The sequence below is a fragment of the Pseudorca crassidens genome, chromosome X (assembly GCF_039906515.1).
Source record: "Pseudorca crassidens isolate mPseCra1 chromosome X, mPseCra1.hap1, whole genome shotgun sequence".
NCBI classification, from domain to species: Eukaryota; Metazoa; Chordata; class Mammalia; order Artiodactyla; family Delphinidae; genus Pseudorca; species Pseudorca crassidens.
This window is the reverse complement of record NC_090317.1, coordinates 113,180,844-113,207,067: the sequence shown is the minus strand read 5'-3', so window position 1 is coordinate 113,207,067 and position 26,224 is coordinate 113,180,844. Positions and strand designations below refer to the sequence as shown.

The 26,224-nt window shown below is 45.8% G+C and overlaps 1 pseudogene; it reads right to left on the bottom strand.

Moving 5' to 3' along the window:
* Positions 1-213: 213 nt before the first annotated feature.
* LOC137216723 (tubulin epsilon and delta complex protein 2-like) lies at positions 214-20,506 on the bottom strand (annotated as a pseudogene).
* Positions 20,507-26,224: the final 5,718 nt, after the last annotated feature.

Here is a 26,224-nt window from a genome sequence, read left to right as displayed (position 1 = left end):
TCCCCGCCCCTTGGAAACCTGGTTTCCTACGGGGGTACAGGCATCTCTGGGCCCCCGGCTCACTGCTCCAGTGAAAATCCCCTCAATGCCCATTCATTTAATGCCTCCTAGGGAAGCGCAGCTCTCCCTAACAGGCAGGCTAGGGGGCTGAGGCAGCCTGCCTTTGCTGCATGGTCCTGGGGGACTGGGGGTGGGCCTGGCCACGGGAAGGGCTCAGTCAGCAGGCTTATCTTCTCGTAGGAGGGTGAGGAAGTGCTGGCCTCCCTCACAGAGCAGGCTGTGTTCAGCCCGGCACAGCACGAGCCAGGGTGGCCCCAGCGGCTCCTGCTTGCTCACCAGGGGGAGGAGTTCGGCCATCAGGACCTTTTCCAGGTGGATCTGCTGGTGCCGCATGGCCCCCCCGCAGCCCGAGGGCCGCCGGGGTCTGCAGCTCCTGGGTACTGTGCACGGCTCCCGCAGCCTGCGGAGACGCTGCCCCGCGATGGCCTGCAGGCCCTCCCGGGTGAGCAGGCAGCGCTACTCCTGTATCCAGTCCTTGGGCTCTGCCGTGTGCTCTTCCGCATTCGAAGTCTTAGCAGCAAGCAGGCCTCCTGTAGGTGCCGCAACTCTGCCTCCACCTCCGCGGCGCTGAGCCTAGAGCCGGGCCAACTTGAAGTTGTCTGCATTTTCTGCAGGAACTGGGTTTTGGCGGTGGTAGCAGCATCCACAGAATCACTGGTCTGTGCAGAGCTGAGCTGGGCCCACAGGCCGGGATGCACGCGTGCGCAGCCCGCAAACCAGAGAGCAACGTGGTGACCCCAGCCAGCTGGGCTGGGCCACGAGAAGTAGGCAAGGGCCAGGGTAGCGGCCCCAGCCTGCGCTGTCCGGCTCTGCTGAATGTCAGGAGGGGCCTTTGGGGGTCCTGGGGAACTGAGGGGACACTGTCCGTGAAAAGGGTGACAGAGCTGACCCACTCTGGGAAATGCTAGGAGAGAATTCAAGGGAAAAAGGGGAGAGGAGCCAGCAGTGACTGGTAGCCAAGATGTCTGGTGAGAGCTCTGGGTGCTGGCTCTGTACCAGGCCCAGCACAAGCACCCGAAAGGCACTACCTTGTTTAAGCCCTACAGCACCTCTAGGAGCTGCTACTATTATTGTCGTCTCCACAAGGAAGACAGATGGGGACTTGGAGACACGGAGTGCCTTGTTCAAGGTCTCACAGCTTGAGACAGGCTGAGCTGGGGGCCTCCGAGGCCGCTGGCTGAGTGAGGTGACCACAGCCGTCTTAGGGAGGCTGACTCCTAACGCGGAGAGTGTGTTGCCACCCAGCAGAGAAAGCCAAGGGACCCGTGGGAGAAGTCTTACCATCGGGAAGCCTCGGCCTCCCGGCTCTCCACGCTCCCCTGGTCTCACCTCCCCCTCCTCGTCCCTCTCCCCCAGCCTCGAGGCTTCCGGGAAGCCGCTTTCCTGAAGGCCTCGGGCAGCTGCATCCTGTCGGAGAAGCCGGTGCCCAGGACAGCTCTGTGTCACTCGGGGGGCTCCAGGCCCCACTCCCTACTCAGAGCCCAGTGAGGGATGAGGCTCACCCACCCCTCAGGCAGGGCTTCCAGGGTGACCCCAGGCGCCAGCCCAGTTCAGGTCCCACCTGGCAGGGAGGAGAGAAAGCGGAGCCCAGGCCTTCGAGAGCTCATGTGGAGCCCCGGGGCTGGGTGGATAAGTGGATAGGGCACAGGACAGGCCCCAGTGCATCAAACGTGGCACCTTCACAGCCAGCTGTTCCACTCTGCCGGCTTCCGGGCTTGGGCCTCATGGGGTGGCATCCTGGGGCCCCCCTGGCCCACATCCAGCTCAATGCCCTGCCCTCCCTGTCACTCCTGCTGCTGCCAGGATCTGATCAGGTAGAGACAGTAGTTCCTCCAGTGAGGGTCTGGGAAACGCACCCCTTATCCTCGAGTGTAAGAGCTTCTGGGGCCTGAGGCACAGCCAACGGGACTATGTGTTGGTCCCTGCGGCCTGGTTCAGGCTTGGTGGCTCCGGCCCCTTCCCCATACAGGCCTGATGCCCCACTGACGGAAGCCTGCTCTCAGGGAGGTCCTTGGCAGGCCCCCTGGTTTGGTGGATGCCCCTGGGGGCTCTTGTCTCTGATGGACGGCTGTCAGCCCTGCGTGAGGCGCTGAGGTGGCAGAGGCTCTGGTGGCAAGGGAAGCGGCCGTGGACGCAGACTTCAGGCTGGGGGCCTTGCCCTTGTCGCCTTCTCCAGCCTTTGAGATGCCTTTTCGCACCCGTACAGCCTTCTGCAGTGCCTGGGTCAGAAGCTCCGGCTCCTTGAGGTCCTGCGGGCTGGGTGTGCTTGCTGCAGATGGGGCCTCTTCGTTCGTTTCTGGCCCTGGGCTGGGCTCCGGAGCCGGGGCCTCGGCTGGTTCCCAGGCACTCAGCAGCCGCCGGGAGCCTCGCAGGCTCCGCTCCAGCTGCCGCTGTCACTCGGTGCAGGAGTCCAGGGCGTCATGCAGCTTGGCCACCAGCCTGGAAGGGACGCACCCGAGGCTCAGCAGCCTCGGACTGCGCCGCCTCCCGCCCCCTCCAGGGCGCGGAATCCACCGGTGCGAGCAGCCGGCAGGGTCCAGTGGTTAAGACTCTGAGCTTCCTCTGCAGGGGACACGGGTTCGATCCCTGGTCGGGGAACTAAGATCCCACATGCTGCACAGTGTGGCCAAAAATTAAAAAAAAAAGACATTTTTGGACGTCATGGATATCATCGCTAAGCTCCTTTCACTAATTTGTCACGGAGACAATAAGGTTCCGATCTCTCCCCTACTTCGACCTGACTCTGGCACCTTGGGCCACCCCTCTGCCTTCAGTGTCATCTCTAATATCCCTGGAGAATTGATCTTGAGCCTAATAACAAACTCCCATTTATTGAGCGCTGTGCTAAGTGCTGCGTGTGCGCCGTCTCATTTAGTCCTTACATCCACACAAGGAAGCAGATACTTTCATTAGTTTCATTTTATGGATGGGGACACCGGGACCAAAGGGGTTCAGAGCCTTGCCCAAGGGAGTGAAAAATTTGACCTGCCATTCAAGTAGAGCACTGGCCCTTAAACTCTGCCTCTCCATCTTTATGGGAAATTCTAGCTTTCATACTCTACTGTCCTCTGATTCAACCTTGATACCTCAGTGGGAAACGAGTGCCCTGTTGCTCCTGTAAGCCCTATAATCGCCCACTGAACCGCACTCTTTCTGGTTTTGGCCTAGCGTGATGTAATGACACTTGGCTCTTTGATAGGGAAGAGGTGAGGATGAACGAGGTGATGATTGGTAAGTGTTTTGAGGCTGTCGAAGAAAAGCTTGGTGTCGTAGGCTTCCACATGGGGAAAGAATTATTTTTAATGGGAGTGAGAAACTGATGAGAATTCAGCAGCGAGAGCCATGTTGTTTTTAGGGGATGGTCTCCGAAACCAAGAGCTGTCATTTTGCTTAATGATTTCAAACCTGAATAAGCAGTATAACAAGTGAGCCTCAAACTCAGTCATTCAACCAAAAGGCAAACAATTTTGTAACCAGGAGATAGGGGAGCTTTACAGCCTTTAAACAATATAATCTGAGAGCACCCCCGCCATCTTACCAACTGGCAACACGGAATACGTGGGTTTTAATCATTACACTGTGATAGCTGAACAGCCAGCTGGTAGGAAGCTTAACTCTGCTTTATTCCCAGGGGAAAAAATAAGTTTAGCATCATGTGGTGTGTTTATTTTATTTATGTTTTCAAATCGACTGCAAAGTATTTTTCAAATGCTATAAACATAGCAGTCAATTAACACCCTCTTTTTTTAAATTTTCTTTTTTATTTTATTTTTTTGAATTTTATTTTATTTGTATACAGCAGGTTCTTATTAGTTATCGATTTTATACAATTAGTGTATACATGTCAATCCCAATCTCCCTGTTCATCCCACCCCCGCACCCCCACCCCCGCCAATTTCCCCCGTTGGAGGCCATACGTTTGTTCTCTCCACCTGTGTCTCTATTTCTGCCCTGCATACCGGTTCATCTGTACCATTTTTCTAGGTTCCACATAGAACCTAGCTATTCCTGGCTATTGTAAATAGTGCTGCAATGAACATTGGGATGCATGTGTCTTTTTGAATTATGGTTTTCTCTGGGTATATGCCCAGTAGTGGGATTGCTGGGTCATATGGTAATTCTATTTTCAGTTTTTTAAGGAACGTCCATACTGTTCTCCATAGTGGCTGTATCAATGTACATTCCCACCAACAGTGCAAAAGGGTTCCCTGTTCTCCACATCCTCTCCAGCATTTGTTGTTTGTAGATTTTCTGATGACGCCCGTTCTAACTGGTGTGAGGTGATACCTCATTATAGTTTTGATTTGCACTTCTCTAATAATTAGTGATGTTGAGCATCTTTTCATGTGTTTGTTGGCAATCTGTATATCTTCTTTGGAGAAATGTCTGTTTAGGTCTTCTGCCCATTTTTGGATTGGGCTGTTTGTTTTTTTGATATTGAGCTGCATGAGCTGTTTATATATTTTGGAGATTAATCCTTGTCCGTTGGTTCGTTTGCAAATATTTTCTCCCATTCTGAGGGTTGTCTTTTTGTCTTGTTTGTAGTTTCCTTTGCTTTGCAAAAGCTTTTAAGTTTCATTAGGTCCCATTTGTTTATTTTTGTTTTTGGGTTTTTTTTACATCTTTGTTGGAGTATAATTGCTTTACAGTGGTGTGTTAGTTTCTGCTTTATAACAAAGTGACTCAGTTATACATATACATATGTTCCCACATCTCTTCCGTCTTGCGTCTCCCTCCCTCCCACCCTCCCTATCCCACCCCTCCAGGTGGTCACAAAGCACCAAGCTGATCTCCCTGTGCTATGCTGCTGCTTCCCACTAGCTATCTATTTTATGTTTGGTGGTGTATATATGTCCAGGCCACTCTCTCGCTTTGTCACCGCTTACCCTTCCCCCTCCCCATTTCCTCAAGTCCATTCTCTAGTAGGTCTGTGTCTTTATTCCTGTCTTAACACCTAGGTTCTTCATGACATTTTTTCCCCTTAAATTCCATATATATGTGTTAGCATACGGTATTTGTCTTTCTCTTTCTGACTTACTTCACTCTGTATGACAGACTCTAGGTCCATCCACCTCATTACAAATAGCTCAATTTCGTTTCTTTTTATGGCTGAGTAATATTCCATTGTATATATTTGCCACATCTTCTTTATCCATTCATCCGATGATGGACACTTAGGTTGTTTCCATCTCCAGGCTATTGTAAATGGAGTTGCAATGAACATTTTGGTACATGACTCTTTTTGAATTATGGTTTTCTCAGGGTATATGCCCAGTAGTGGGATTGCTGGGTCATATGGTAGTTCTATTTGTAGTTTTTTAAGGAACCTCCATACTGTTCTCCATAGTGGCTGTAGTAATTCGCATTCCCACCAGCAGTGCAAGAGTGTTCCCTTTTCTCCACACCCTCTCCAGCATTTATTGTTTCTAGATTTTTTGATGATGGCCATTCTGAGTGGTGTGAGATGATATCTCATTGTAGTTTTGATTTGCATTTCTCTAATGATTAATGATGTTGAGCATCCTTTCATGTGTTTGTTGGCAATCTGTATATCTTCTTTGGAGATATGTCTGTTTAGGTCTTCTGCCCATTTTTGGATTGGGTGTTTGTTTTTTTGTTATTGAGCTGCATGAGCTGCTTGTAAATTTTGGAGATTAATCCTTTGTCAGTTGCTTCATTTGCAAATATTTTCTCCCATTCTGAGGGTTGTCTTTTGGTCTTGTTTATGGTTTCCTTTGCTGTGCAAAAGCTTTTAAGTTTCATTAGGTCCCATTTGTTTATTTTTGCTTTTATTTCCATCTCTCTAGGAAGTGGGTCAAAAGGATCTTGCTGTGATTTATGTCATAGAGTGTCCTACCTATGTTTTCCTCTAAGAGTTTGATAGTTTCTCGCCTTACATTTAGGTCTTTAATCCATTTTTAGCTTATTTTTGTGTATGGTGTTAGGGAGTGTTCTAATCTCATACTTTTACATGTACCTGTCCAGTTTTCCCAGCACCACTTTTTGAAGAGGCTGCCTTTTCTCCATTGTATACTCTTGTCTCCTTTATCAAAGATAAGGTGACCATATGTGCGTGGGTTTATCCCTGGGCTTTCTATCCTGTTCCATTGACCTATATTTCTGTTTTTGTGCCAGTTCCATACTGTCTTGATTACTATAGCTTTGTATTATAGTCTGAAGTCAGGGAGTCTGATTCCTCCAGCTCCATTTTTTTCCCTGAAGACTGCTTTGGCTATTCGGGGTCTTTTGTGTCTCCATGCAAATTTTAAGATTTTTTGTCCTAGTTCTGTAAAAAATGCCGTTGGTAATTTGATAGGGATTGCATTGAATCTGTAGATTGCTTTGGGTAGTAGAGTCATTTTCACAAGATTGATTCTTCTGATCCAAGAACATGGTATATCTCTCCATCTGTGTCATTTTTGATTTCTTTCATCAGTGTCTTATACTCTTCTGCTTACAGGTCTTTTGTCCCCCTAGGTAGGTTTATTCCTAGGTATTTTATTCTTTTTCTTGCAATGGTGAATGGGATTGTTTCCTTAATTGCTCTTTCTGATCTTTCGTTGTTAGTGTATAGGAATGCAAGAGATTTCTGTGCATTAATTTTGTATCCTGCAACTTTACCAAATTCATTGATTACCTCTAGTAGTTTTCTGGTAGCATCTTTAGGATTCTCTATGTACAGTATCATGTCATCTGCAAACAGTGACAGTTTTAGTTCTTCTTTTCCAATTTGTATTCCTTTTATTTCTTTTTCTTCTCTGATTGCTGTGGGTAGGACTACCAAAACTATGTTGAATAATAGTGGCGAGAGTGGACATCCTTGTCTTGTTCCTGATCTTAGAGGAAATGCTCTCAGTTTTTCACCATTGAGAATGATGTTTGCTGTGGGTTTGTCGTATATGGCCTTTATTATGTTGAGGTAGTTTCCCTTATGCCCACTTTCTGGAGAGTTTTTATCACAAATGGGTGCTGAATTTTGTCAGAAGCTTTTTCTGCATCTATTGACATGATCATATGGTTTTTATCCTTCAGTTTGTTAATATGGTGTATCACATTGATTGATTTGCGTATATTGAAGAATCCTTGAATCCCTGGGATAAATCCCACTTGATCGTGGTGTATGATCCTTTTAATGTGTTGTTGGATTCTGTTTGCTAGTATTTTGTTGAGGATTTTTGCGTCTATGTTCATGAGTGATATTGGTCTGTAATTTTCTTTTTTGTGTGGTATCTTTGTTGGGTTTTGGTATCAGGCTGATGGTGGCCTCATAGAATGAGTTTGGGAGTGTTCCTTCCTCTGCAGTTTTTTGGAAGAGTTTGAGAAGGATGGGTGTTAGCTCCTCTCTAAATGTTTGGTAGAATTCACCTGTGAAGCCATCTGGTCCTGGACTTTTTGTTTGTTGGCAGATTTTTAATCACAGTTTCAATTTCCTTACTTGTGATTGGTCTGTTCATATTTTCTATTTCTTCCTGGTTCAGTCTTGGAAGGTTGTTATACCTTTCTAAGAATTTGTCCATTTCCTCCAGGTTGTCCATTTTATTGGCATAGAGTTGCTTGTAGTAGTCTCTTAGGATGCTTTGTATTTCTGCAGTGTCTGTTGTAACTTCTCCTTTTTCATTTCTAATTTTATTGATTTGAGTCCTCTCTTTTTCTTCTTGAGTCTGGCTAAAGGTTTATCAATGTTGTTTATCTTCTCAAAGAACCAGCTTTTAGTTTTATTGATCTTTGCTATTGTTTTCTTTGTTTCTGTTGCATTTATTTCTGCTCTGATCTTTATGATTTCTTTCCTTCTGCTAACTTTGGGTTTTGTTTGTTCTTCTTTCTCTAGTTCCTTTAGGTGTAAGGTTAGATTGTTTATTTGAGATTTTTCTTGTTTCTTGAGGTAGGCTTGTATTGCTAGAAACTTCCCTCTTAGAACTGCTTTTGCTGCATCCCATAGGTTTTGGATTATCGTGTTTTCGTTGTCATTTGTCTCTAGGTATTTTCTGATTTCCTCTTTGATTTCTTCAGTGATCTCTTGGTTATTTAGTAACATATTGTTTAGCCTCCATGTGTTCGTGTTTTTTATATTATTTTCCCTATAATTGATTTCCAATCTCACAGCGTTGTGGTTGGAAGAGATGCTTGATATAATTTCAATTTTCTTAAATTTACCGAGACTTGATTTGTGACCCAAAATGTGATCTATCCTGGAGAATGTTCCATGCACACTTGAGAAGAAAGTGTAATCTGCAGTTTTTGGATGGAATAGCCTATAAATATCAATTAAATCTATCTGGTCTGTTGTGTCATTTAAAGCTTCTGTTTCCTTATTTATTTTCATTTTGGATGATCTGTCCATTGGTGTAAGTGAGGTGTTAAAGTCTCCCACTATTATTGTGTTACTGTCGATTTCCTCTTTTATAGCTGTTAGCAGTTGCCTTATGTATTGAGGTCCTCCTCTGTTGGATGTATATATAATTGTTGTATCTTCTTGGATTGATCCCTCAATCATTATGTAGTGTCCTTTATTGTCTCTTGTAACATTCTTTATTTTAAAGTCTATTTTATCTGATATGAGTATTGCTACTCCAGATTTCTTTTGATTTCCATTTGCATCGAATATCTTTTTCCATCCTCTCATTTTTGGTCTGTATGTGTCCCTAGGTCTGAAGTGGGTCTCTTGTAGACAGCATATGTACGGGTCTTGTTTTTGTATCCATTCAGCGAGGCTGTGTCTTTTTGTTGGAGCATTTAATCCATTCGTGTTTAAGGTAATTATCAATATGTATGTTCCTGTTACCATTTTCTTAATTGTTATGGGTTTGTTTTTGTAGGTCCTTTTCTCTCTTGTGTTTCTCATTTAGAGAAGTTCCTTTAGCATTTGTTGTAGAGCTGGTTTGGTGGTGCTGAATTTTCTTAGCTTTTGCTTGTCTGTAAAGCTTTTGATTTCTCCGTTGAATCTGAATGAGATCCTTGCCGGGTAGAGTAGTCTTGGTTGTAGGTTCTTCCCTTTCATCACTTTATTTTGTTTATTTACCAAAAGATTAACCATGTTTGATTTTTTTTTTTGGTCTGAAAAGTAACTGCCTTATTTTTTTTTTAACATCTTTATTGGGGTATAATTGCTTTACAATGGTGTGTTAGTTTCTGCTTTATAACAAAGTGAATCAGTCATACATATACATATGTTCCCATATCTCTTCCCTCTTGCGTCTCCCTCCCTCCCACTCTCCCTATCCCACCCCTCTAGGTGGTCACAAAGCACCGGGCTGATCTCCCTGTGCTATGCTGCTGCTTCCCACTAGCTGTCTATTTTACGGTTGGTAGTGTATATATGTCCATGCCACTCTCTCACTTTGTCACATGGTGCCACTCCCTTCTGGCTTGTAGAGTTTCTGCTGAAAAATCGGCTGTTAACCTTATTGGAGTTCCCTTGTATGTTATTTGTTGTTTTTCCCTTGTTGCTTTCAGTAATTTTTCTTTGTGTTTAATTTTTGCCAATTTGATTACCGTGTGTCTCGGCATGTTTCTCCTTGGGTTTATTCTGTATGGGACTCTCTGCGCTTCTTGGAGTTGGGTGGCTGTATTCTTTCCCATGTTAGGGAAGTTTTCGACTATAATCTCTTCAAATATTGTCTGAGGTCCTTTCTCTCTCTCTTCTCCTTCTGGGACCCCTATAATGCAAATGTTGTTGAATTTAGTATTGTCCCAGAGGTCTCTTAGGCTGTCTTCATTTCTTTTCATTCTTTTTTCTTTATCCTGTTCTGTGGCAGTGAATTCCACCATTCTGTCTTCCAGGGCATTTATCCGTTCTTCTGCCTCAGTTATTCTGCTGTTGATTCCTTCTTTTGTATTTTTATTTCAGTTATTGTATTGTTCATCTGTTTGTTTGTTCTTTAATTCTTCTAGGTGTTTGTTCTTTCATTCTTCCAGGTCTTTGTTAAACAGTTCTGGCATCTTCTTGATCTTTGCCTCCATTGTTTTTCTGAGGTCCTGGATCATCTTTACTATCGTTACTCTGAATTCTTTTTCTGGAAGGTTGCCTATCTCCACTTCATTTAGTTGTTTTTCTGGGGTTTTATCTTGTTCCTTCATCTGGTACAAAGTCCTCTGCCTTTTCATCTTGTCTATCTTTCTGTGAATGTGGTTTTCCTTCCACAGGCTGCAGAACTGTAGTTCTTCTTTCTTCTGCTGTCTGCCCTCTGGTGGATGAAGCTATCTAAGAGGCTTGTGCCAGCTTCCTGATGGGAGGGACTGGTGGTGGGTAGAGCTGGGGGCTGCTCTGGTGGGCAGAGCTCAGTAAAACTTTAATCCTCTTGTCTGCTGATGGGTGGGGCTGGGTTCCCTCCCTGTTGGTTGTTTTCCCTGAGGCGACCCAGCACTGGAGCCCGCCTGGCTCTTTGGTGGGGCTAATGGCAGACGCTGGGAGAGCTCACGCCAAGGAGTACTTCCCAGAACTTCTGCTGCCAGTCTCCTTGTCCCCACAGTGACCCACAACCACCCCTTGCCTCTGCAGGAGACCCTCCAACACTAGCAGGTAGGTCTGGTTCAGTCTCCAATGGGGTCACTGCTCCTTCCCCTGGGTCCCAGTGTGCACACTACTTTGTGTGTGCCCTCCAAGAGTGGAGTCTCTGTTTCCCCCAGTCCTGTCGAAGTCCTGCAATCAAATCCCGCTAGCCTTCAAAGTCTGATTCTCTAGGAATTCTTCCTGCTGTTGCTGGCCCCCCAGGTTGGGAAGCCTGACGTGAGGCTCAGAACCTTCACTCCAGTGGGTGGACTTCTGTGGTATAAGTGTTCTCCAGTTTGTGAGTCACCCACCCAGCAGTTATGGGATTTGATTTTATTGTGATTGCGCCCCTCCTACCGTCTCACTGCGGCTTCTCCTTTGTCTTTGGATGTGGGGTATCTTTTTTGGTGAGTTCCAGTGTCTTCCTCTTGATGACTGTTCAGCAGTTAGTTGTGCTTCCAGTGCTCTTGCAAAAGGGAGTGAGCACACGTCCTTCTACTCCGCCATCTTGAGCCAATCCTAAATAACGCCCACTCTTAAAAACGATATGTAAGCTCCTTGGAAGATACAAACAGGGCTTATTGAAGGGAAGTTAAGTATGGGGACCTGGCTTTCAGCTCTTCTCATGCTCAGAGGAGCCAACAACACATGCTTTGGGCTAGACCCTACGTCTACTAACACCAATGCCATTCCTCCCTGGGGCATTCATTGCTTCAGACATTTTATCCACCCCTCAGGCCCCAATTTCCATTAGATCTCACCTGCTTTTTCTCTCAAGGCACCTTGAACTTTCCCTTATAAACTTATCCATAATTTTTCTTCATTACTTGTTAATGCGTGCCTCTCCCACCATACTGTAAATTCCATGTATGTGTACCCAGTACCAAATGCAGACTCTGTTACGTGGTGAGTGCTCAATAAATATTTGTGGATCTGTGTGTTCCTGTGGAGAACGGGGAGGAATGGGTGAGAATCTAAAAAACAATTTTAATAGGATTGAAAATCTTTCATCTTTCTGATCTCTTCATAAAAACGTATGTTGCCCAGCTAGATTGTGATTTTAGAAATTTGTGCTGCAGGAGTTGGTGAGGGATGTCTCAAGTTTGTCTTCACGTTACTGAACCAGAGTGGGTCCACTTGCCCATGCGCAGTAAAGCCTATCTACTGACACTGGGCTGTGGTGAATACAGTGCAGTGTTTATTGCAGGGTGCCAAACAAGGAGTCCAGGTAGCAAGTGCTTAAAAGACCCAAACTCCCTGAAGGCTTTCAGGGAAATGTTTATAAAGACAGGGTGAGGGAGGGGGGTTGTCAGGTATGTGATCAGCTTGTGGACACTCCTCTGATTGGTTGGTGGTGAGGTAATCGGGAGTCAACATCATCAACCTTCTGGTTCCAACTGGTGTGTGCTTGTGGGCAGCATACAGTTAACTTCTTCCACCCGGTGTGAGTTTCAGTATCTGCAAAACAGCTCAAAGGACGTGACTCAGAATATTATCTATAGCCCTTGAGGAATTAAAGGTCCTTGACTTTTTTTACTGGCTAAACTGTTATTTTTTTGTCTTGCTTGTATTTTTTCCTTACTTTCTTCATTTTCTCACTTCTCTGATTAAATTTATTCTTTGACAAAAGTTTTTCTACAGGCAAAAGGTAGGAGGAGAACATGGGGGGAATTCTGTTCTGGGAAGGCCCCATAGGGTCCTGTTCGGTTACATTCAGTCCTCTGATGCCATTTAGTTCATGCCCAAGATATATGCATATGTATACAAGGCAGTGACCAAGAAAGGGGGATTTACAGTCAGAAAGATCTCAGTTCAAATCCTCCCACTATTTGGTGGTCATGTGATTTTAGGTTATCATGGCAGCCATGAAAGGGTGCCACTCTGACCTCCTGCTTCAGGAGCATAACTGAGGGCCCAGCTCCTGCCCCTCCGGATTCACTGCTGCATTTGCACCTAGGCTGTGTTTCCCATGGGCTGCTCCCAGCCAGTGAGTAAGCGCAGTCAGAGTACTAGGGCAGGCCATCCCAGGGACATGCGGGACTCCTCCAACGGGCCACCTTGGCTGCAGGACTCCTCGTTGGCCTGGCTGAGACTTTCCTAGAGGTCCTTCTATGTCTCCTCCACAGGGTCCAGACTGGCATCGCCACCTGAAGGCGCGCTCTGCCTTCTCCTGCCCCCTCCTCTGAGCCTTTCCCCGGCACTTCCCCCCATACGGTTCTTGCACTTTTTTTTTTAAACATCTTTATTGGAGTATAATTGCTTTACAATGGTGTGTTAGTTTCTGCTTTATAACAAAGTGAATCAGCTATACATATACATATGTCCCCATATGGTTCTTGCACTTCTAATCCCATCTTGGCGTCTGCTTCTTGGAGGACCCAGTGAATTAACACAGCTAGTCACCTAACCTCTCTTTGGCTCCGTTTCCTCATCCGTTAATTCCCTTTAGGGTTGCAGTGAGGATCAATGTGAATAACCTCGGAAACGTGGCCGGCATCCTGCACACAAGAGCTATCATTCATTCCCAGCTTTTCGCCTTCACATTGCCCACTCCTGCTCCTTCCCACTGACTGTCTCTATTGCGGTATCTTGTAGCTCTTCCCTTCGGTTCCCAAGGTATCAACTAGCTCGATGCACCCCTCCCGCCCCCCACAATTCCCCTGTGTTAATATACTAACAAGAGCAGTGTTTTAACATGAGTCTTCTGTGGCATAACCTGTAGTCATTGTAATGATAGAACAGCTTAAACAAATCATGAAATGACGATGTATCTCTGGCTCCCTCCTAAGTCCCCTTTCTGCCTCTCTTTCTGTTCTGACTCCTTCAGTGCTGGGAGGAATAGACTTTAGCCGTCTCTTCTCTGCTCCCAATAAAACCTGTTGTCACGGAGGACGAGCCAGTGAGGGTGCCTCGTGTCTCTTCTGTATTTAGCTGCCTATTCCTCCTGCCCATAGGATGGGCCCCCCTGCAGCTGAGGGTAGGAGCGATGGCTCTGGCTGCCTCTCCACACTGCTCTGGATCTTGCTTTAAGCACTTCATTCCCAAATGGCAGCCCCTCCTTTCTAGATGGGGCCTGAAGTCCTACTTGCACCAAAGTGGTGGCCGAATCGAGTCGCTCTTGCTTATCTCTGCTTCAGGCACAGCACGTAGAAGGCTCTGCTTGGTAGACAGGATGGCCTTAGTGCAGGCAGCTGGTGGGCAAAGTCCACCCTCTCCTCTGCTGCTGGAGCCCCTCAGAATGTCTCCTTTGCCATCTAGACCTCTCTGGGCTGGCCCGTGGCAACTCATAAATGCCCTGATCCTCTAGGGCAGACGTGCATTCATTCAGCTGGACTTCTGAACTAGGGCTACACTGAGTGTCTTCGCTTAGTTCTTAGCTGAATTGAACTTTCTGAACCTTCTGGAATCTCCCCGAAAACACCCAGCCCTAACCCTTCCTTTCAGCATTTTCTGTTGCAGCGGTACATATTAGAGTTCTCGGCAGCGTTTTACCAAAAACAGCCTTCCTCTGTAGAATCCAACAGCCCGGGAGCTCCTTTAAAATGGGCTGGGAGGACCGTGCGCTGCTTCTTGGCCTTTGGTAAGCCGCTATTTCCGAGGCCTTCAGGACTCGCACGCCTGGGCTCGTTGCCCCACCCAGAGTTCGACAAGTGAAAAGTTGAAAAACAAAGAATGATGAGACAGAGAGAGTAAACGCTGCTTATTGTAAAAAGGCAAACCGTAAAGAAGCCTAGGGAGCAGACACTGTGGGTGCTCCGCCCGTATCTCTTGGCCTTCACCATTCCCGTGCATGCTTGTGGCTTCCTCCTCCAAGCCCCCGTGACTGTCATTCTGAGGGCTTCCTTGGGCTTGCCCAAGCACAGGCAGAATGGGGAGTAAATGCCCCGCGAGCGGCTCTGAACCATTGATGGCAGAAGCTGGTGTATAACTACTCCGTCTTCCTTCCCCCTAGGGTGGGATGCGTCTAACGCAGGTTCTACACCAATTTCCAGTTGCCTCAGTTGCCCACAGCGATGACATGCTTGCTAACACACCCCCACTTCCCTCCTAGTGCTTCGTGAGTCTCTCTCTCATTTCAACTACTCACATCCAATCCTCATCTCCAGGTCTGCTTCTAGAGGAACCCAACCTAGAACAGCCCATATACTCTACAATATTGTCTGAAAATAGCCCTTCACATTGCTTGCAGCAATGAACTCCCTTTTTTTTTTTTGCCCGTATACCTTCCTTAGTATGCACCCCCATTATATTCATACTTGTTTATTTATAAATGATATCCTTTCATTAACCAGTATATTAAGTCATGGGCTATACCTCGGGCCAGCTTTATATCCATATTTTTAATAGGTACCTGGATAATTTTGAGTTCTCTGAACAACCTCTTTTCAGATCTGACTAGATGGTCATTGTTTTGACTTCAACCATGGTGGACAAAGAAGGTTCTAGAAAGTGGAGAAATGCATCATTTGTTGCATTGTGAGAAGGAGAACTCATTTTCAGGTTGTTTGATTTTTCTTGCCTTATTAATATTATTTCCAAGCAGGGTTTCCTTTGTGGGATTCTTCGAAGTCACCTGTTTATTTTATGAGGGCTGGTCTCATTATGACTGGAGACTAGAATCTGTAAACACACTTTGCCTTATAAATGTTGCAAAATGCTGAAAGTAAATGACGAGGCTTATCATCCCTTCAATTCAGGAATTCCCACTCTGTCTTCAAAATCATTTGAGGAGTCTTGTCTTGCGACTGTCTGACTTCCAGACAGGGGGAGGGTGGTGGCATGAATCTATATATTACCTACTAGTTGAGTTTATTTTCTTATTCTTTGGATCAAAAATAAATCTGGTCGAAGTTAGCGTCTTTCCCTCTCCTGCTGCAGTGGATCATCTTGGCCACCCCTTGAGATGTGCACCCCTACTTTGGGCACCACAGGTTTGCTTGCATCTGTTCCGCATTCCTCCGCCTGTTCTTCAAGAGCTTCCCTGCCCTGCACCCACCTCTCCAGGACACGCTGTTCCAGTCAGTCCAGCCTGTTCCCTCCTCTAGCCCTTTGTTTGTTCCCAGTTGTGCCGTGGGCCCTCCCTCCCGCCCCAGTGCCATCCATGGTGTTTTCATCTTTCCTTTCCCATGGGCGTCCTCACTCTGCTCCAGACCCCTGGAACATGTCTAGCCCTCACCACACTTTTTTTTTTTTAATGCACCACCTTCTTATTTGTCTGTAGCTGGGCTCTAACAGCTGCCCACAGGCTAGAGCCACTTGAGTGCAGAGAGGACAGAGAGCTAATTGGAGGTGACGCTTAATCTTATTAAGTGGCACTGGATCCTACATCCCATAACCAGCCCAGGGCCCCGAGGATCCTCTGGGCTCTGCTCTTCCGGCTCTCCCAGCGTCTGTCTCCTCTGGTAACTGGCTGGGGAGTGTAAATATTAATTGGTCTATGGCACGCAGGTAGTAAGGAAGCCATAGAGAAATTACTCCAACTCCTAGCTGAGAGGATAGAACAGTGCCGGGCTCAGGGTGAATTAGGCTACGTTCCTCGTGGATTACAGCTTCTGTTCTGCCTTCCAGACTGAGTCAAACACATTCATAATAAGACTTTTTGTTTTAAGCCCACATTTATTTTTTGAAACTAGATCTCCGAAAGCAGAGAACTAACCTACTTTTTTTTTTACAGCTTTATTAAGATATATTTCACATACTATATAATTCACCCACTTAACGTGTACAGTGGGCTTTAGTAAATTGACAGAATTGTGCAGGCAGTTCATGTGATGTTCAGTTTTACGTGTCAGCTGGGCTAGGCTACAGTCTCCAGTTATTCAATTAAATGCTAATCTAGGTGCTGTGTGAAGGTGTTTTGTAGATGTGATTAAAGTCCACAATCAGTGAACTTTAAGTAAGGGAGATTATTTTAGATAGTCTGGGTAACCCTGATTCAGTCAGGTGAAAGGCCGTAAGAGCAGACCTGGGGTTTCCCAGGAGAAGAAGGAATTCTGCCTGCTGACTGCAGCTTTAGCTCGTGCCTGGGAATTCCAGCCTGCTCCTCCTGATGGCAGGCCCTATGGATTTCAGACTTGCCTAGCCAGCCCCACAATCGCATAAAGTAACTCTTCATGCAAGTAGAGTCCTAAACACTGGACCACTAGGGAATTCCCTAAATCTCTTAATATATGTCTATCATTTATATGTTTCTGGTTGAACCCCGATTGATACAAACTCACTTTGAAAATACAAGAACAAATTTCCATTTTCCGTAGGAGCCTGCTTTTCTTTTCTGGGATCTCTTGCAATCTTCTCCCCTTTTGCTCTGTGTTCTTAAGGGTGTTTCTATCTTCCCTCCTGCCCGCAGGGGCTAAGTCTTGGATTTAATCTTCATTGTATGTAGGTACGGTCAAAGAAATTTTCACCACCACAACAGTTTGTTTGGACTCTATTTGAAATCTTTCCTCTTGCCATTTCCACTAGAAGGTAAATTTCATGGGGAAGGAGGAAGGATCTTAGTCTGCTCTGCTTATTAAGATAGCTCAAGAGCCCAGAACTGTGCCTGACACGTAGTAGATGCTCAGTAAACATTTGTTGAATGAATGAATGCCCACAATGGCGTGTAAACTTGAAAGAAGGAGAGGTTTTTCTTTTACATCCTCCATAAAAGCCTAACAGTGTAGAAGCATCGAGGTACTTATGGTAAATTACAAAAATGGCCACAAATCCTTCCCTTCTCCTAAAAGCTGGAGTCTATTTCTCCATCTCTCAAATCTAGGCCTGGCTGTGTGAATTGCTTTGGTCAATAGGACATGAACAAATGTGATATAAGCAGAGACTTGAAAAGCGCTTAGGTATTAGGGCTTGGAATTGGAACTCTAACACGACCGTGAGCTAGCCTGCTATTGGGTGACAGGCTACAAAGAGAACCAAGGCATCCCATCTGACAGTGTACCAACCACCAGACATGAGAGTGAGGCCATTCTAGATCATTCAACCAGCTGCCAAACTATAAGCTGAACACAGACACGTGAGCCAGTCGAGATCAGAAGGACTGCCCAACTGACCCATTGGCTAGTGAGCCAAATAAAATGTTTGTGGTTTTAAACTGCTAAATTGAGGTCATTTTTTACACAGTAATAGATAAACGATACAGGACTCAATACATTCCCAGGTTCAGATAAAGATACGTCATCCCAGTTCGCAAATATTGTGTGCCTGCTATATGCCAGGCTCTGTGCTTGGCTCCAAGAATAAGAAGATTAAAAGATGTGGATCCTGAAAGCCTCCTTAAACATGACACCAAAAAACAAGTGACTAAAGAAAAAAATTGATAAATTGGATTTCATAAAAATCTAAAACTTTTGGGCTTTAAAGGGCACCATCAAGAAAGTGAAAAGACAACCTACAGAATGGGTGAAAATATTTACAAATTATGTGTCTGATAAGGGACTTGATTCCAGAATATATAAAAAACTACCATTCAGTAATAAAAAGTTAACCCAATTTAAAAATGGGCAAGGGATCTGATTAGACATTTCTTCATAGAATATATACAAATGGTAATAAACATATGAAAAGATGCTCAACATCATTAGTTATTAGAGAAAAGCAAATCAAAACCACAATGAGGTATCACCTTACATCTGCTAGGATGGCTATAGTAAAAAAGACACACAATAGCAAGTGTTGGCGAGGATATGGAGAAATTGCTGGAGGAAATGTAAATGTTAAACACAGAGTTACCATATGACCTAGTCTGGATCGTACTCTGACACCAGTCAACCAATTCTCCAATTCCCCGGACACCAATTGGATGTCCAACAATTCAATTTAATTCTGAAACTAACTACCTGGAGTTAGTGACAGATTCCACAGATTTAAGGGTTCAGTCCCACCAGACTGCCCCCGATGCCAGTGCAATGTCCTGGGCCACCCGTACTTCTGGCTGTAAATTGTAGGTTCCCACGACCCCCTCCTTAAGTTCAATAGTTTGCTAGAATGGCTCACAGACTTCAGGGAAATACTTTACTTACATTTATGGCTTTATTATAAAGGATACAACTCAGGAATAGCCAGATGGAAGAGATACACAGGGCAAGGTATGGAGAAGGGAGGGAACATAGAGCTTCCATGCCTTCTCCAGCCACACCACCGTCCCAGCAAGTCCATGTGTTCACCAGCCTGGAAGCTCTCCAAATCTCACTGTTCAAGAGTTTTTTATAGAGTTCCATCTCCAGCACCACCTCCCTTTCCCAGAGGGGTTGGTGGGTGGGGCTGAGAGTTCTAACCCTCTGATCACTTGGTCTTTCTGGTGATTGGCCGTATCCTATAGCTATCTGAGGAGGGGGCGGGTCCCACCCTAAGTCACCTCATTAGCATACACTCAGGTGTGATTGAAAGGGGCTGGTTGTGCATAGCAAACCCCCCCACAAATCCTATCACTCAGGAAATTCCAAGGGTTTTAGGAGCTCTGCCAGGAACTGTGGGCAAAGACTAAATATATTTTTGTATTATATCACACCCAGAAGTTCCACTCCTAGATATATACCCAAGAGAAACTAAAACATGCATCCACACATAAACTTCTATGTGAATGTTTACAGCAGCGTTATTCATAATAGCCCCAAAGTAGAAACAACCCAAATGTCCACCATTTGAAGAATGGATAAGCAAAATATGATATATTCATAAAGGGGGATATTATTTAGCAGTAAAAGGAATGAAGTTTGATAAATGCTATAACATGGATGACCCTTGAAAACACTACGCTAATGGAAAGATGCCAGACGCGCAAAAAACATACATCGTATGACTGTATTTCGATGAAATGTCCAGAATAGGCAACTGTATGGAGACAGAAGGTAGATGACTGGTTGCCAAGGGCTGCGGGGGTTGGCAGGAGTGGAGACTGACTGCAAATGGCTACGGGGCGATAAAAATGTTCTAAAATCAGTTTGTGGTAGTAGTTGTACAACTCTTTGAATATACTAAAAGACATTAACTTGTACACTTCAGATGGGTGAATTGTATGGTATGTGAATTATATCTCAATAAAGCTCTTTTCACAAAGTTGAGCAAGTTGGCCAAAGGCGAACAATTATTAGTAGATAAGCTGGGTTGGGACTTGAGTCCAGGTCCTATCTGCACACTGTCTTTCTTTCTGTTTGTATCTCAGTTATGCCTAACATTTATTTATCTCAAGACCAGTGTGCATAGAAAAATGCATAATAATATCTAACACACGTATAACGATGTTTTATAATCCATCTTCTTTTTTTAACTTTAAAATAGCCTGCGAGCACTTTTCCATGTCATGACGTAGTCTTCTACCCCATAAAATTTAATAGCTACGTAGTATCCCGTTGTATGACTGAACCTTCATTTGTCCAACCAGGTCCCTATGATTTGAATGGTTTCTAATATGGGGCTATTATCAAACTCAGTGCTATAAACAGGCTGGTGGGCTTTCTATTTTTGATAGCGTCTATGACCTTTTTTCACTGACCAGTGTAGGGTTTCTCTCCTTATAAAACTTTTTACTAAAGCATGATGTACATATATAAAAGTGCCCATATCGTAAGTGTAGAAGTAGCCATGTTTCAGAAACAGCACCCCTGTGTAACCAGCATCCAGTTGAAGAAACAGAACATGACCAGCACTTCAGAAGCCCCCTCCTACCCTCCATATCTTTTTTCCTTCTTCAGTTGAATATCAGGTGGCAGTACATCAAATTGGCAAATCCAACACCCCCCTTTGGAGCAGAGCCAGTAAAGATATCACAGATTACTGCTTAACGTGCACTTGTGTCTCTCTATTCTGTTTGTGCCTTGGCTGTCCCGCTTTCAATGCTCTGATGTCTAGTAACCTTAATCGTCACCTGAGCATCACCTCGACCTTGAGTTTCCACGTTTTGGGTAGCTTCAGGCGCTGAGTGGGCAGCTGGCGAGTTAAGCTGGCATGGGTGAGTGGCATGACCAGGCATGTCGTGCCACCTTTCCCGCCCTACACGCCTGACAGCGTGTATAAGGAGGGCCTGAGCCCTGGTTGTGAGCGAGGGCCAGACGTTCTATACTAGTGGATCTCGAACTTGGCTGCATATTGGAATCCCTGGAGGGCTTTAAAATATAATGATGCCTGGGACCCACCCCCAGAGATTCTGATTTAATTGGCTTGGAGTATGGCCTGGACACGGAGATTTTTTTTTTAATACCCCGATGATTCCAAAAGGCAGCCAAGGCTGGGAACCCACGCTCTCCACTCGGATTCTCTTTGGCTTTTGTGGGTGTACTGCTTGGTGTCAACATTAGCTGAAGATTAAATGCCAGACCTCATTGACTCCATAATATTTTTGTAATTCACTGCAACTGTTTTTGGCTTTCTTTAGAGGGTTTGTGCAATACTATTTTGACAAACATCGCACCCTCTTAGATTGAACTGACATTCTCTGAGATGGCTGTGGGTATACCAGGTCATTTAGCCTGAATGGGAATTAAGGTGTCTTAAAACAATAATGAGTTACCAGAGTCACTCCTTAAGCATATTTATGAGTTTTCCTGCCTCTCCTGCTGCTGATGGGCCTTGGTGTAATAGTGTGCTCACCGGAAGAAACGATGGTTTCAGATGCGTAAATTACACAAGGGCGATTTGCAAAGCCATCATGCCTGGTCCATCTAAATTGTTCCCTGTTTCCTGCAGAGGATACCAGCCTTTAGAAGGGCACTCTGCAGGCAGGGGGGACTTTCCCAAACAGAGGCCCAGAGAGCGTACCTGCAAGATGATTAAAGAAAGTTTCTTTTATAAGTTACCTTCAAGAGGGGAAAGGAAATAGCTGGTTTATGAGCCAAAACCAATGGGCTGAGCGAATATCAGACAAAGGGAGGCGAAAGGAGTTTGAGCAAAGCGAGAAGGGAGATGAGTCCGGAGTAAGGTGGTGCTTCCAGGGTGTCCCCAGTAGAGGGAGCAGTCAGCTAGCTTACCTGGTGGGGTTGTTGGCAGGTGTAAGCAGAGCTACCCAGGTACTGAGGCACCGGGAACACGAGCAAGTGTCATCCGTGTTAGACAGAAAGGGTAATAAACAGTGAAGGCAAGAGTGCAGATATGGAAACGCCTCCTGATTCCCAGGGAAATGTCATGCTCTCCTCAATTTCACCCTCCTAAATGTTTGCACGAGAATGCTGATGCAGGGGCTGGAGTGCCTAGGAACGCCATCCTTTCTCAAGGAGCGCTTGGTGGACCCTGGCCAGAAGGTCAGCTCCAACAGAGCTCACAGTTGATGATACGCTTTCCCACATGATTTCGAAGCAGTGGTGGGTTCTGTCTTGTATTTATTACAACCAACGGAAAGAATCTATTTTGGAGAAAACAGGCAAAGAAGGGAGCTGAGGATAGTAATTTTGTACCCTGCTCTGTAATTTAGTCTGGTATTCTCTGCTGAAGGAGAAAATAGTCCCTGTGTTAACAGACAGTAGAGGATGAGAGAAAGGTGGAGCAAGGAATTTGGACCCTGGTCCTGGAATTTTCAATGTGTTAGGAAGAGAGGAAATACTTTGAACTTTTTTTTCCCATTTTAAACATCATAGAAAGACATTGCTTATTTGTGGAGGAGATAGATGTACAGATTCGGCTATAGATGGATGGATAGATAGATAAATATAGCAGGGTGGGCAGTGTAACAACAGATAGATGAGAGGAAGTGAGGGTATTGGCCAAGAGCATAGATTCTGAAGACAGACTGCTGCCTGTGACAGTCACAGCTGTCACTAATAAGTGACCTTGGGCAGGTTATACAACCTCTCTGTGCCCCAGCGTCCTCATCTGTAAAATGAGATGGTAAGAGTACATACCTCATGGAGCCTGGCACAAAGTAAGCCAATCAAATTTCACTTTAATTTTATTATTATCAGGATATTACGAGAGAACTGATGAGGACTATCTACCCCAGCCTGAGGAAGTCAGAGAGAATCACCTCCCCGATTAGGGGAGGTGGTAGCCTGGGCTGAGTCTCAGATGATGAATATGAATCGGCAAGACAGGACGGAGACAGAATTCTCAATCTAGGCAGAGGAGTGGGGTCTGCGGGTGAGAAACATGTTTGTAAGGAAGGTTGTTAAGTGATTTGTATTTTTTGAATCATAATTCCCTCCATGTTTGAAAAATAGGTGAACGCATGTGTGGAAGTCACAATGTGGTTTTTGGGTTTTTTTTTTCTTTGCCTTCCAGTCCACAGGATGACTGCAGTGTAAGGAGGTTCGGAAACATCTTGTAATATCTCCTAGTCTCCTCCCCAGGGTCTGTAGTCTACAGTTTGGAAATCATTGCTGGAGTCTGCTGTATCCTGGCCTCAGGTCCTGCTTTCCTTCGACAGTGCTATCCACATGGAGAGCCATTGAAGGTTTTCAAATGGAGGAACCGTGGGGAAAATGATTACTCATCATCCATTTCAACGTCCTTTCAGTGTGCCTTTACATGTAGCAGAGTCTACAAATCTGAAACTACATTTCCCAGACTCCCTGGCAGCTGAGTAATTTCAGTTCCACCAGCCAGATGCGGTCACATGAGACAAATTCAGACCTCTTCCAAGTGGGGAAAGAGGCATGGTGGGAAGCTTATGTTTTGCGGGTGCATCTTACAACAGATCTGGTGTGCCTCTGAAGCCAGTGGTTCCAGCAGTGGCTTCCTGAATCCCCACATCACATCTGAGGTCGGGACCCTGGGGCCAGCTGCTGCGAGGGCAGCTTGCCAGTTTGCTTACACAACACTTTCCTGAAGGTGGTGGTTTGCTGTCAGGAGAACCAAGTTAGCACACGTCTGGGTTCTGCTGTATCCTGGACCCAGGCCATGCTTGATTTCCACCTCTCTCCAGTGCAGCGCCAACCCCACTTCCCCTGTCTCCTTTCCCCTGCCCATGGCCCTTCCTTAGAGTCCCCTGGTCTCTACCACAGCTTTGAGAAGGGAATCTGCACTGGCATCTCGGTTACTTTCCTCCCAGGAGGCACCTGGGCTTCTTATGCAAATTTCTCTCCTCCCACTTATGCAGATTTGACCATTCCCCTGCCTTTAAGCTAGTTGTTTGTTTAACCTTAAAAAGAAAATAAAAAAGGACGATTGCCTCCCCAAATACCTTGCCACAAAGTGATGCCACTTGGGGCGGAAAGAGTGATATAGTCTTGTGGGGAGATGCTGATACAGCAGGCCAAATGATCAGGCAAATAAACTAACTGAAATGGACAGGCAGGAACTTCCAGGTAATTTATAAAGAAAGCAAGTTGTGGCCAGAGTAAGGAGCTGTCCTCTGAAGCAGAAGGAATAATCTTTCAGGATCTGGAACTTAAAGGGAAGTGAGATAGAGTAAACGATAGCTCTGACCTGGGGTGGGGTGGGAGAGTTTCCAGTCTCCACAGTGTCCCCACGTGAACTGTAGGGGTCTGCTCTGCCCTCAGAGGCCTGGCCGAGGGCCCCAAGAGGGGGCTGAAATCCAGGCCAAGCCCCCCCTCGCCAAACTGGGGTCCCCAGCATGGGGCTGTGTGCTCCCAGAGGAAGGAATGGGCCCCTTTTAAAATCCACATTATGGTAGTTCTATTTGTAGTTTTTTAAGGAACCTCCATACTGTTCTCCATAGTGGCTGTACCAATTCACATTCCCACCAGCAGTGCAAGAAGTTTCCCTTTTCTCCACACCCTCTCCAACATTTATTGTTTCTAGATTTTTTGATGATGGCCATTCTGACTGGTGTGAGGTGATACCTCACTGTAGTTTTGATTTGCATTTCTCTAATGATTAGTGATGTTGAGCATCCTTTCATGTGTTTGTTGGCAGTCTGTATATCTTCTTTGGAGAAATGTCTGTTTAGGTCTTCTGCCCATTTTTGGATTGGGTGTTTGTTTTTTTGTTATTGAGCTGCATGAGCTGCTTGTAAATTTTGGAGATTAATCCTTTGTCAGTTGCTTAAAAAACTACAAGTAGAACTACCATACAACCCAGCAATCCCACTACTGGGCATATACCCTGAGAAAACCATAATTCAAAAAGAGTCACGTACCACAATATTCATTGCAGCACCATTTACAATAGCCAGGACATGGAAGCAACCTAAGTGCCCATCATCGGATGAATGGATAAAGAAGATGTGGCACATATATACAATGGAATATTACTCAGCCATAAAAAGAAACGAAATTGAGTTATTTGTAGTGAGGTGGATGGACCTAGGGTCTGTCATACAGAGTGAAGTAAGTCAGAAAGAGGAAAACCAATACCGTATGCTAACACATATATATGGAATCTAAGAAAAAAAATGTCATGAAGAACCTAGGGGTAAGACGGGAATAAAGACACAGACCTACTAGAGAATGGACTTGAGGATATGGGGAGGGGAAGGGTAAGCTGGGACGAAGTGAGAGAGTGGCATGGACATATATACACTACCAAACGTAAACTAGATAGCTAGTGGGAAGCAGCAGCATAGCACAGGGAGATCAGCTCGGTGCTTTGTGACCACCTAGAGGGGTGGGATAGGGAGGGTGGGAGGGAGGGAGCCGCAAGAGGGAAGAGATATGGGAACATATGTATATGTATAACTGAGTCACTTTGTTATAAAGCAGAAACGAACACACCATTGTAAAGCAATTATACTCCAATAAAGATGTTAAAAAAAAAAAAAAAGAAAATCCACATTAATGCGTCATAGGGGCCGTCCTAGTTCCCGGTGATGGGACAGAGAGAGAGGCCCAGACACGCCCGTGTCAAAGCCTCCTGACAGCTGGAAGGGTACTCCCTCCCCAAGCCTCCAAAGCATGGCGGGCGGCTGGATGTGCAGAGCTGTGTGCCCAGCCCTCTCCCAGCTCTGCCTGAGACAGCAGTTTGCCCTTTGATTACATAACCACACGGAAAGGGCGAGGTGGCATTGACTTTGTTATTGTTTCGTCTGCCAAGTGTTTTCAAGCCATAAACTGCGCGTTAGGAACTCTGCGATCCTTCTTGGGACTTTGAAAACTGCTTAGGAAGAGTGTTTCCTGTGGTGAGAGGGTGCAGAGGAGAAAAAGAGGAGGAGACGCAGTCCTCTTGGAACGCAAACTGCCACTTTCTAGAGTGACTAACCGCGTTTGGCCTTTCCTTCCTCACCTGGGGAACATGTTCGACAAGTATAAAACTGGAGCAGGGTGTTTGCAGACATGCTTTGAAGGTGCCAGGCCTTCTGCTGTAATAGCACTGCAGACCGTGTTTTCTACTGCCCGGAGCCACGTCCACCCAAAAACACAACAGGTCTGACCAGAGTGAGCCGCTTGGGCACGGAGGCCCTCAGCCTGCTGTTAAGTGGGCGGCAGCTCCGGGAGGGCGGGCGGAGCAGGCAGAGAAGGACGTGTCAGTAGCAGCCCTGGGGCAGGAAAAACGAAAGTGCACACGAGAGAATATCAGAAAGTCAGCTTTAAGGAGTTTCAACCGTAAATGTAAGCCATTCAAACCACTTGTTAAAAAGCACCAAAGGGAACAAACACGCCGTGAGGAGCTGGTTTACTCCATCTGTAGCAGAAGCTGTGCTTCTGCACTGCCAGCCCTCTGCATTTTCACACACACCGGCCCGACTTCCAATAGGCAACAACGGCTGCTCTGCCCTGAGACGTAATCTGGATGCCACAGCGGCCCCCAAAGTGCCCTCGCTTCTCAGGCAGGTGACTCAGGTGCGTGTGTTCT